Consider the following 11,608-nt stretch of genomic DNA (forward strand, 5'->3'; position numbering starts at 1 on the left):
ACGTATGAACTAGTTCAGCCACACAAGGGTAAAAGTAGTTTGAACACGAACTAGTTCGAGCAACCAATGTGAATGGGGTTTAATGAGAACCAACTTAGAGAATAGAATAGGTATGAGAAGGGTTTCTTGGGGAGGGCTCCTTATTAACCTTAATATAAAGGTTAAAGCTCTCTAAGAAAAACTTATCATGTTAGTAGCAGTTTGACTATTTTTAAGATGACATTGACCTGCACAAGACATGAGTATGTTGATGATGATACCGAGTTGTGGAATGCATCTTCTTGGACTTTTTTGACATATTTAGAGCTCATTTCTTCCTCACTTCTGCTAGTTGGTTGGTTATGCTAGGGTTGCACACGCCATGTTGTGGCCACTAGACTAGTGCCATCTTGCATGGACCAAGACCGGGTTGAAATGTCTTTTAGCCCCACTGATTTTTTAAACTAGAGCTGAATTTTAGTGTATGGATTGAAAATTAGAGCTAGAGGAGAAAGGGTAGATGTTTGAAAATGCAATAATCTCATTGTCAAAAGTCAACTGAACACATTGAAACAATATTGTTGCCTTGAGTCTAGACCACATAAGATGCTATAAATTGGTTAATTTGTGAAATCACAAGTTGTTGGAAATAAGGCAAAGCCTGTTCGTGCACAGTACACAAGCATAAGCCGACATGAGATTAATGAAATATTGCTTGATAAATAACCAAACACTTGTAAGAACTAATGTATAAGGATTCAAATAAGGGGAACAATCAGCGATAATTAAAACAATAAACCGTTGGATGATAATAAAACTAGGACTTAAATCCATGATGTAGGTGCATGTGCCTTCAGAGTAAGCACGACTTCTTACTTCCACTACAAGTAGAGACCGTAGTCCTATTAGATCTGTAGATATTGAAAACACACCTATTCATGGCCTTATCAATGAGGTTATTCAATTAGTCCACCTAGAGGCCAGGCATATCACACCCAACACAATGAAAAGAGTCAAAGATTTGGGGAGAACCTTAGATGACTTCCATGCCTTCTGATATGCCTCTAATTTCAATGTCTCCAAATGACCCCACAAGCCATGGAATGCAAGCTCATAGCATTGCAAGACCAAAGCACTAGCACCCTAAACTGGTTATTGAACATCAACAGTGACACGAGACAACAACTTACAACCATGCAAGTAGAAATGGATAGTATTCAAAGAGTACTATTGAATGCCAGAGCTGGAGGAACCTCACAAGATTTGTAATCAAATCTATTGTAGTGATGGCTATTGTCGACATTGACTGCAAATAGACAGACTTATTGCTTTGTCTCTGTTAACGCGAGTGGAAAACTCCCATTAGTGGCAAAATAACTTGATAAATATTGAGAAGAGGATGACCCATATAGCTTCATTGAATAGTTTGAGCAAGTATAGGAAGTGAATAACCTTACAGGTTGAGAATGCACAAACTTTCAAAATATGCCTTGAAGAGAAGGGGCAAACTTGGTTTACTAGGCTAGATGCCATTGGGAAATCGTGATTTCTACTACTCAGGGATCTCTTTATCAAGAATTTTGTAGAGGCGAGCTATGGTGACAACCTCATAATCCACCTAATGAATATTGAGCAGTAAGAAGAGGAGAGCATGCGAGACTATGTCTCCAAAGTAAGAAGCATCTCTAAATGCATGAAAAGTGTGCTGATCTCAAACTAAAAAGTGAAGGCATGACCACCTTCCAAGGGACTGCTCTTGTCTCTAGTGGTAGAGCGTGCCAAAATAGTACCACAAACCAAGAAAGATGCCATAGAAAAGGTAGGGGAATATTCCAATACAGAGTAAGCAATTGGCAATGATAGATAAGATCCATGAATGGGTTAGAACAATGCATTGAGAAGAATTGCCAATAATTGAGGTGGCCATGGAGACCCTTAGTCTTCCCAACCTCTCCCATGCTTCACATGCATTTCTCCCTACACCCCAAACTTTGGCAAATCCACTATTGAACACTATATTTTGGTCAACACACATGTGCAAATGAGCCTATAAATTTGAATGATGCATGGCATTCTAAATTTCAATATCAAGTGATAGAACTGTATTAAACTATATTATCTCTAGGCCAAAGGTGGGACTCTCTCTCAATATATTGGCATTTGAATCATAGAAATGTAGCATATAAACAATTAATGGCTCATGATCTATATTAGAAAACATTAAATTGTTCCTAGTGATGATGCATATACATTATATTTTTTGTTTTCATTATTTTTAGTGAATAGTTCTTGGTCGTTTTGCTCCAAGAATGGAACTTTCCTAGTCTATGAGGACAACTTCCTCAAGCCAGTAGGAAGCTCAAGAACATACGATGTTAGCACCTCTAAATCAATAGGTCACAATAAAGATGCCACTCTCTCTCAATATATTGATCATTTGAATCATAGAAAGGTAGCATACAAACAATCAATGGCCCATGATGTCTTTTAGAAAACATCAAATTGTTTCCAAATTATGATGATATACATACATTATGTCTATACATTATAGGTCATAATACTTAATAAATATTTCTCTTTGGTAAATATAAAATTCCCCATGTTTGTGCTCAAAGTATTAACTATGCTTTATGATGATTACACTCTCCTAGTGAATGCAGAAAAAATAATCCAAGTTGAAAAAAAAAAGCATTGTGAATGCTTGGCCTTGGGTATGGGTATCAATCATTAAGGCCTCCCTATTACTTTTTGTACGCTACTCATGCTATCGTAGCAGGAATTAAGGAATCAATGAGAAAATGTATTTTTTGCAAGCAAAGAAAATGAGGGCTCTTATAGAATCACCACCTTCAACTATGACAAAACCTATCATAGAGCTACCAACATTAGGGGACAAAGGTGATGAAGATGATGAAACATTGGAAAAGAAGATAATGCTAGTCTCTTTGATCCCACAGAGACAAGGCAAATAAAGCTTTGATCCTTGAGGTTGTGAACAGGTGCATAGAGTCATTTGCTTGCTAATTGTAATATGACATGGTTTATGTCACAATGGGTTCGGCCATCCTTAACATTTGTATGAAGGCTTTCCTTGCCAACAAAGATATATTATTTTGTTTTCCTAGAGGTCAAGCATTGTAACAAATTTCCATTTGCACATGAACTTGTTATATCCTTCTTGTCTCCTTTACCTTGATCTTTATATAGAAAAAGCTATATCTAAATTTGACGTATAGGCTTTGTTGCTTCTAATCTTTAAGAAATGAAATTATTTTGGTTGTTGTGCTATAGAAAACATGAGTTTTTGAAATGCAAAGGCCTTATTGACTGGATTGAAATAAAAGACTCAATATATTCAGAAGAGTCGCCAAGAAGTCAAGGGTTTCCTTGAAATTCATCTTCTCTTTGCCTTGTTGCACATCATCATGAAATTCATGTGTTTGAATTGATAATGGGATAGCTCAACAGACGTGGCAGTAGTAGGAGGGCCTATGAGTGTTATGCACGGTCATAGCAAGGTCACAACATAAGTGTTGGATTTATTTGATACCAACTCAAAAGTTAGCTCCAAATCAGGAGGGTAGTGTAATCCTAGCATGGTATCAACCTTTTTGTTGTGCCCCCTTCAACAAACTAAGCTGACTCAATCCTGTGCTAGGAATAGCTAATCCGAATAGCTATTGTAGAGAAGGCCTCCATCAATGTGTCGACATCCATGGCATCGACATCCTCCTCAAACACAACCCAAATCTATAAATTAGATAAGTTTTCTGATAAGAATTATCAAGTTTAAAATTTGAAGCTTACAATATTGCTACAAAAATTAATTTTATTTATTGTTGTCAATGGTAGTTGTACATGCCTCCAGCCTAATAAACTTGATTTAGCAAACTGATTGGAAGATGATTTGAGTGCACGTCCCAAGCTTCTCCTTCATTTGGGAGACAAATAGACCCAAGTCGTTTGCACATTAGTCATAGTGACTGAAATTTGGACTCGACTAAAAACCATGTATGAGCCCATTGATGTTTCTACTCGAGTGGCCGCCCTAAAAAAGATTATGACCCTTATGGTAGAAGAGTCAAACATTCCCATCTCTGTCAAGACATGGCAATTTGCATTGGATGACACCTAGTCTCGTCCTTCCCATAGACATCCAAGCTATGCTGCCTCTTGCATCCCTTCCATCCTCACGGTAGCCTTTTGTCACCACTCACAAAACTGGTCAATTCACCCTTTTGGAATCTAATTCCCTTAATTCTACAATAGAATATTCGTTGCAATACACTTGCACCTTCCTTACTTGATCCATCCTCTGCTCAACTTGCCATGGCTGCCTCTTCCACGTAAGGCCGATGATTTCATAAGTTGTCTCACACTTCAAATCTAGAAAAAACCCTTAGCCATCCTTGCATTCAGCCTCCCATTCCTCTCTCCTCCTCATTCATGCTAATGAAACCACATTGCAAGATTTGCAATAGGCCTCGATACACAACTCAAGATTGTTGGCATAGTTAGTCTTGAAATGGAAAAGGTAAAGGAAAAATGAAAATTATGCCCATGCCCTATTATGCATCTGAGTCCGATAAATCTGATACTTGTGATGATCAAGATGAAAGAGATGATTTATTGGAAGCCTCTTTTGAGAGCGTCCTCATGGCTTTTGTTGCTAATGATGCCATGGTAGACCTAGAAATCAAGAATCTTTGGGTTCTTGACATTAGGTCCACGTGTCACCTTACTTCTTGTTGTCTCTTGCCCAAAATATGGTCATATTTACCTTCTAGGATTCTATCCACATATGGTCGAGGTCTACTCTACTGATACTATGGAAGCATCATTTAGTTACACCACATTGCCATGGTACTATTGCCTTGCTCATTTGAATATGGACACTATGTGTCACATTAGCCGTCACTATATGGCAATCGACTTCATCTCACCCAAACACGCCAAAATTTCCTTATGTGAAGGATGCATTTTTGGCAAACTTGCAAATAAACCCTTTCCTAAGGGTTAAAAGTCAACCAGATGGCCACTACAAATAATACATCCTAACATTTGTATGCTCCCTACCCATTCTCTCACCAAGAACACATATTTGATCATCTTCATAGATGGCTACACTCATTTCATGTGTATGTTCTTCCTCCAAGGTAAAAGCTCCTCCTCTATCATTAAGCTCTTTTGATAATTTCACCATATGTTACAAAATCAAACTAGTTGCACCTTAGCAGCCCTTCAATTTGACAACAATGGTAAATATATTTCTCTAGAGTTCAAACACTATTGTTGTGAGATTGTTCCTGCAATCCGTAACAAAATGGATTGGCTAAGCATAAAAAATGCATGTTGCTAGATGTTGCTTGAGCTCTCCCTAAAATGACTAGCCTACCACTTACCTTCTAGAAAGAAGCCATTGATATTGGCAATTATATCCAAAATAGAACTTATACAAGGAGCATCCATGATATTTCTTACACATGGTGGTTTGGCACCGCACCCAATTATGGTCCACTACACGTTTTTGAATGTCGTGCATACTCATATCTGGCACTTGATGTTAAGAAAGAGCTAGCTGACCACACAGTCAAAGCTATCTTTGTTTGTTATGAAAAATCCTATGTTGTGGAAGGGTATCATCTCTGTGAGACAAAACATGGATCTCGAGCATATCATTGAACTATGGAGGACGGAAGTCAGTAACAAGACTCATAGTGACATAGACAAGAAGACAAACTATTACTCAAGTGAATTAGGTTCCAAGATGTAGGCTTGGACTCATAAACACAATCTTGCGCTGACCATGACAGAGACATAGAATGAAGTACAAAGTACAAATAACATTGCATTGAAAAATGAACCAAGTACATGTCTTTATAGCTTTTCAGCTTCTCCACTCTCCTCACCGTGCATATGGGATTCAGAACATCTCTTCTTGGAGCATACATCATTTGTTATTTCTCAACACCCCCTCTCAAATGATGAGTCCCTACACTTGTTGGCATTTCCCCCCTACATGCTAACATGGCCCAGGAGACTAGCTAATAGGCAGCCTAGTCAAGTTAAAGCTTGAGACTTTACATCTTTGGCAAGGGTTTTTACAAAGCAAATCCACTATGGGAATAAATTCCTTAGAATAATCTGTCAGAGTTGTTGATGGTAGCGGAAGCATCTTCTTCTTCTTCTTCATTCATGAATTGACTTTGGTGGTGGTCATTTTACATCTGCTGTGCTCTTTTCTTGTGGAAACACTCAATGGAAATATGGCCAGTCTTACCACAATAATGACATGTCATCCGACTTTTGTTGTCGGTATTGAATCCTTGACCTCTTCCTCTAGGTCTAGCAGCTCCTTTGGTGTATAAGAGATTTTCCCTTGATCTAGTTTCTTTTACATCTTTGCTTTTAAATTTGCTTTCTCCATCAAGCAGTGAGTGCTCAATGTCTTTGAGTGAGAGACTGGGAACATTACTTAGTGTTGAAACAAGGTTCTCATATGGTTCATTATTAACACTGGCAAGTAGCATTGCTATTGCCTCATCCTCATCAATGTTCTTTTTAAGAGTTGCTAGCTGAGTTTTAAGGCTCTTGAACTTATTGATGTGTATAGTCATAGATGAGCTGTCTTTTACATCCAACTTATGAAACTGCATGAGTAATTTTACCTTTGAGTTTTTTGCTTGTGTACCAAAGATTTTGTCAAGTTCTTCCCATGCCTTCTTTGCATCCCTAATGCCAGACATGTGGTGTAATACATAATTTGATAGACCCTAGGCAATAATACCTAGAGCTTTGTTATTCATCTTTTTCCATGCCTTTGTTTTAGACTGTTAATCTGCAGCATCTTCTTTCTTGTCATCTGCATCTTCTTTCTCATCTTCAAACAAGTCCCACAAGTCTTTCCCCATAAGGTGGTACATGGTCTTCTCCTTCCAGGCATGAAAGCCTTCACCATTAAACTTTGCTATTTGTTCCACTTCAATCATCTTAGAAGGAGGTCTTACCACGAGGACACTCAAGTAGTGTCTAACCTTTTTCAAAGAGATTGAGACTTACAAATGGATTTGATCAATAGGGCTTTAAATCATTACGTGTTGAGAATGAAATTTTAAGCAGCTGAGGTAAAATTAGTGAATTCATGAGTGAGTTAGATACACAAGTGTCAAGTGTTAACCCCAACACGAAGAAAGCAAAAGGAAGTGGAAAAGACGCAGGGCAAAGGCGGAAAAAATGTAGCCCGACTGAAGAAAGAAAAGGAGAAAAGGCCAAAAGCGCAAGGGCAACCTTAAAAGTTCAAGGTGAAGGAAAAAGGGAAAATGCGCAATTTAAAATAAAAAGGTGCACCCTGAAATCTTGTAAAAGAGTGCCAGGCGGTGGAAAATCCGGAAAGCTAAAACGGAAGGTAAAGACAAAGGCCAAGGCAAAGAGAAACGGAAGACAAAGGCGCGCGAGGAAAAGCGCAAGTCCAACTATTGTAAAAGAGCGCAAGCGCATCATGGTTTAATTCAAGGAGCGCCGGGCTCTCACCCGTGCAATTTGTAAATGTAGACGGGCGGTGGAAAGGAAGCTAGGAAGATAGAAGGACAATGGGGAAAAGGGCCTAGGCTACGGCCGGCCATGTAAAAAAGGGGAAAAGGGGATGACCGCCCAAAAGGGATTTAGGGTTTTGTATATAAAGTTGAAAAGTGAATGAGAAGCTCATTCTTGTGTGTGGCCAAAAGTAGCTCTCCTCTTCTTCTTCTTCTTCTTGTTCTTGCTTGCTTGAGCTTGTGCTTGAGAGAGGGAGTGTGAGAGTGTGAGGGAGTGAGTGTGTGAGGGTGAGGGACCGAGGAGGAGAAGCTCTCCATCTTCTCCTCTCTTCTTCTCTTCTCTTCTCTTCTCTTGTCTCGCTTGCGGCAATGGAGCTTGGAGCTTGGAGCTTGAGGATGGAGCTTGCTTGAAGCTTGCACTTGGATCGTGGAGCTACCGGAGTGCGCGGGAGAGGAGGTAACTCAAACGGCATCGAGGTAAGTTCACTACACCTGTAGATATGGATGGCGCATCGGTTATGTGAGAGGTAGCCATTAGTGCTCGGCTTGGAACGCTTGAAACAATAAGCGGTCCGTGGGTCTTGGCGGTTGAGTGAAAGCTCTCACATTTTGGTTCCGTTGCCGAGACCAACGGATTCAAGCCTTGAGCGCTTGCGCGCTTCGAATCGAGCATTGGAGTAGGGTTTTCCCCGAACCGGTGCTTGAGGTAGATAGGTAGGAAGCGAGGGGGTTGAAGAGGGTATTCGATCTCCTTGGCAAGTAGGTGTTTTGCTTTCTTGAGATTTATGTTATGAGATGGAGTAGTGTAGGTATTTACTTTGTGTTTTGGATGCATTTAGGATAGGAAAAAACAAAGAAAAAGAAACAAAACAGTAGGGTTTTCTGTGGCTGTATAACGGGCTAAAACAGGGAAACAGGAGACCAGATTCAAGTTTCTGAGTGAGACAGGGACAGGGAACTAGCTGTGAGGTTCTAGAGTGCTGGGAAAGGACCTTAAGAGGCGTGGGAGGCCAGGACAGACCTCAGTTCCTTGGTTTGCCTTGTGAGAGAGAGAGAGAGAGAGAACTTCTGGTTCATAGGACGAGGAAGCGCTACCCCGATCTCTAGGCGCCGGCGATTCGTGCTGCTCCAGGTGAGTTTGGTGTTTTCCAACAAGTGCTCTAATCAGATCTAGAAAGTTTGTGGTGATTGCGTACAGCAGACAGTAAGGAGGGGTCAAACGCAGGGGAATCGCGCCCGCCGCCGACGCACTCGGACCAACTTGCAGTGGTCCGATTCCCAGAATCGGACCACCCGAGTTCAGGAGTCGGACCGTCCGAGTCCCAGAATCGGACTAGCCCAATCGGACGTGCCACATGGCACTCGGACCACTCAGACTCGGACCAACCCGTTCGATTTTGAGAATCAGACGCTCGGACCAACCTTTCCGACTCGGACACTCGGACACTCGGACAGTCCAGAATCGGACCACCCTGTCCGATCCGATTCCTAGAATCGGACCACTTTGAAAATCGGACTACTTTTTTGATCCGACTCCGAGAATCGGACGTGACCAAAATCGGACCACTGGGCCGATCGGACCAACCCAAAATCGGACGTCCGATTCTGATAATCGGACTCCTGAAAATTGAACATCTTAGAATCGGACAAAAAAGTGTCAAAATCGGACAGGTATCTAGAACACAAATTTTGACACATCTAAACCCCAAGATTGACCCCAAAGGCTACCTAGAGCTAAAGGCACATGATAGATCCACCACTGGGCTAAAATTTAGAGCACTTAGTTCAAAATTTGGCTATAAACGGTCCTCCAAATTGTGCATGGCTTTTACCATAACGGCCCTGCGGGCCGAGAGGGACTGCCCCCCCAGACCCCCACAAAGGGGGCTTTGCCCCCTCCGCACCTCCCCTAAGTAGGTTGGAGGGAAAACGCGCGCTGTGACAGGCCCTCCAAATTGGACCCTAGTGAAGTAATGGCTATACACGAGCATGGATTCTCACTTGCAAAAGAGCAGCCAAAAGCCCATACCCGAACAGAGAGAAACAGAGACCCTAGAATATCAATGGGCCAATCTAGCCATCAAGGGCAAAAAGGCCACACCACGAGAACACAAAGACATTGTGTTCAAACCGTGTCTAGTCAGAGCAAAATGCAAATTCAGCAAGCTACAAATGCGAAGATGACTAGACATGACACTCTTGACGAGAGATGTACCTTGAATAGCACTGCACTGACGATCCAAGACAGCAGTGGAGAATCCACATCTGGTCGTGTGGTCGAGAACTCAAGGGTATCTGTCAGAAGGCTTAAATTTACAAGCCGAGACCCAGAAGATGAAGACATAGAACCATCTGCTTATCTTAGGGTCAAGCTCACCGCGAAAAGAGAGCATACTATACATGCTCTAATTGATGAAGGAGCAGATTTTAATATCTTGACCTATGAATCATGGACCCTACTAGGCCAGCCAGAGCTCACACCGACTAGTGCAACTCTTAGCCCTTATGGGGGACACTCACAAGCACTCATAGGGAAGTGCAAAATCCTTGCGACAATTGAAACAGAAAGCTTGCCTATCCTATTTTATGTTCCTCCAAATAGTGCTAGCTGTGGGAAAGAAACCCTCCTAGGAAGACCCTTCAAAAGGGTGACCAAGTGTGAGGCCGACTATGTAGCACAGAGGATACACCTGACACTACCGGGTGTGAGGATTGTCACAACCTTTAGCAAGGGTGACCTCATCAAACCTCAAGGGGAGGGCAAGGAAGGTGCTGACGTGACAGTCAAACCTACAAACGAGGGCAAGGACTTGTTGGAAGAGTTGATACAAGCACATGTCGAACAACGAGAGCCAGTGAGCGAGGCCATGCCGGGAACAAGAAGGTCAAGAGACAAGGCCAAGGACAGGGTTTGGACTCACAAATATTGTAGAAGACCACGAAAGAAGCCCAAGCCTTATAGGCGAAGGCATCGATGGAGAGCTAGCACAACGCTGCGATGGATATCCAAAGCGTTGCTTCGTGCTCAAGGGTATTATGCAGGCAATCACTGGATTTGGGTACCCAAACTCCCTGCTAAGCCACCTCTATCAGAAGCCCAAATTATGTCCAAAGCAAAGAGACGTAGGAGGAAAACTAAACGAAAGGCCAAGTTTCGAACCAAAAATATTGGAGTGATCGAGCCCCTCACTACTAAAATCAAGAAACCAAACATGGCCTATCAAAAAGTAGATCCTCAGCCTAGCGTGCTTAACAAGCAGATATCAGATGTAGCCATTGAGCATGCACAAAAATCAGTAGTGCCCAAGGAGCCTTTGATTTCCCAAGGGGAGAGCAAGCATCATAGGCACAACATTGCTCAAGGCAAGGCTGATAGCTCACCAAGGCAAATGGCACGATCGTCTAATAGCCTCGAGCAAATCATTCAGCCAGTGCCAAGTCCACCTAAGAGTCCTGGATCTCCTACATCCTCTTTTTCCAAACGGACACAGGAAGCACAACCGCGGTTGTCAAGGGAAACTGCTCAATTCCAATCTCTATCTCCATCTAAGCTTCAAAATGTCCAAGAGATGGGACATGGCTCCATCTGTAGCTCTCGACCCAAGGATATGCATGAGCAACCTAAGGTGACCAGATCAACTCATGCTCGATCTACACAGATGAGTGCTCAAAGGCCAACAAAAGACACAACCACTTCTGATCGCCCTAGGGACTTGACACCGCAATCCATCAAGGGTAGCCAGCCCACTAAACTAGCTGCTACTACTTCCAATCAGGGACCACAGCAGTCACAGCCCTTGGCTGTGACAATGCCCCTTGTGGAACGTGTCCTTAGTAGTTTACCTGTGGAGGAGGTGTCGCAACCAAATCCATCGACAATTCCAGCACTTTCAAAGTGCCTAAACCTAGGACGAAGGAGTCAAACACAAGGGAGTTGGTTGAAAAGCTAGACTCTCCGAAAAGAGCGGCAGTTGTGCCCTCACAGCCGGGCAAGGCTATTCAGCAAACCACGGCTATGTCCCATAAGGACACACTAGAGAAGGGAAATGCTGAGGCCCGACCAAGCACATCAACGGTTGATATAGCCCAAGGTCCTG

This window comes from Lygodium microphyllum, chromosome 2 (genome assembly GCF_053477565.2).
Source record: "Lygodium microphyllum isolate KBCC chromosome 2, Lygodium_microphyllum_v1.1.10, whole genome shotgun sequence".
Lineage (NCBI taxonomy): Eukaryota > Viridiplantae > Streptophyta > Polypodiopsida > Schizaeales > Lygodiaceae > Lygodium > Lygodium microphyllum.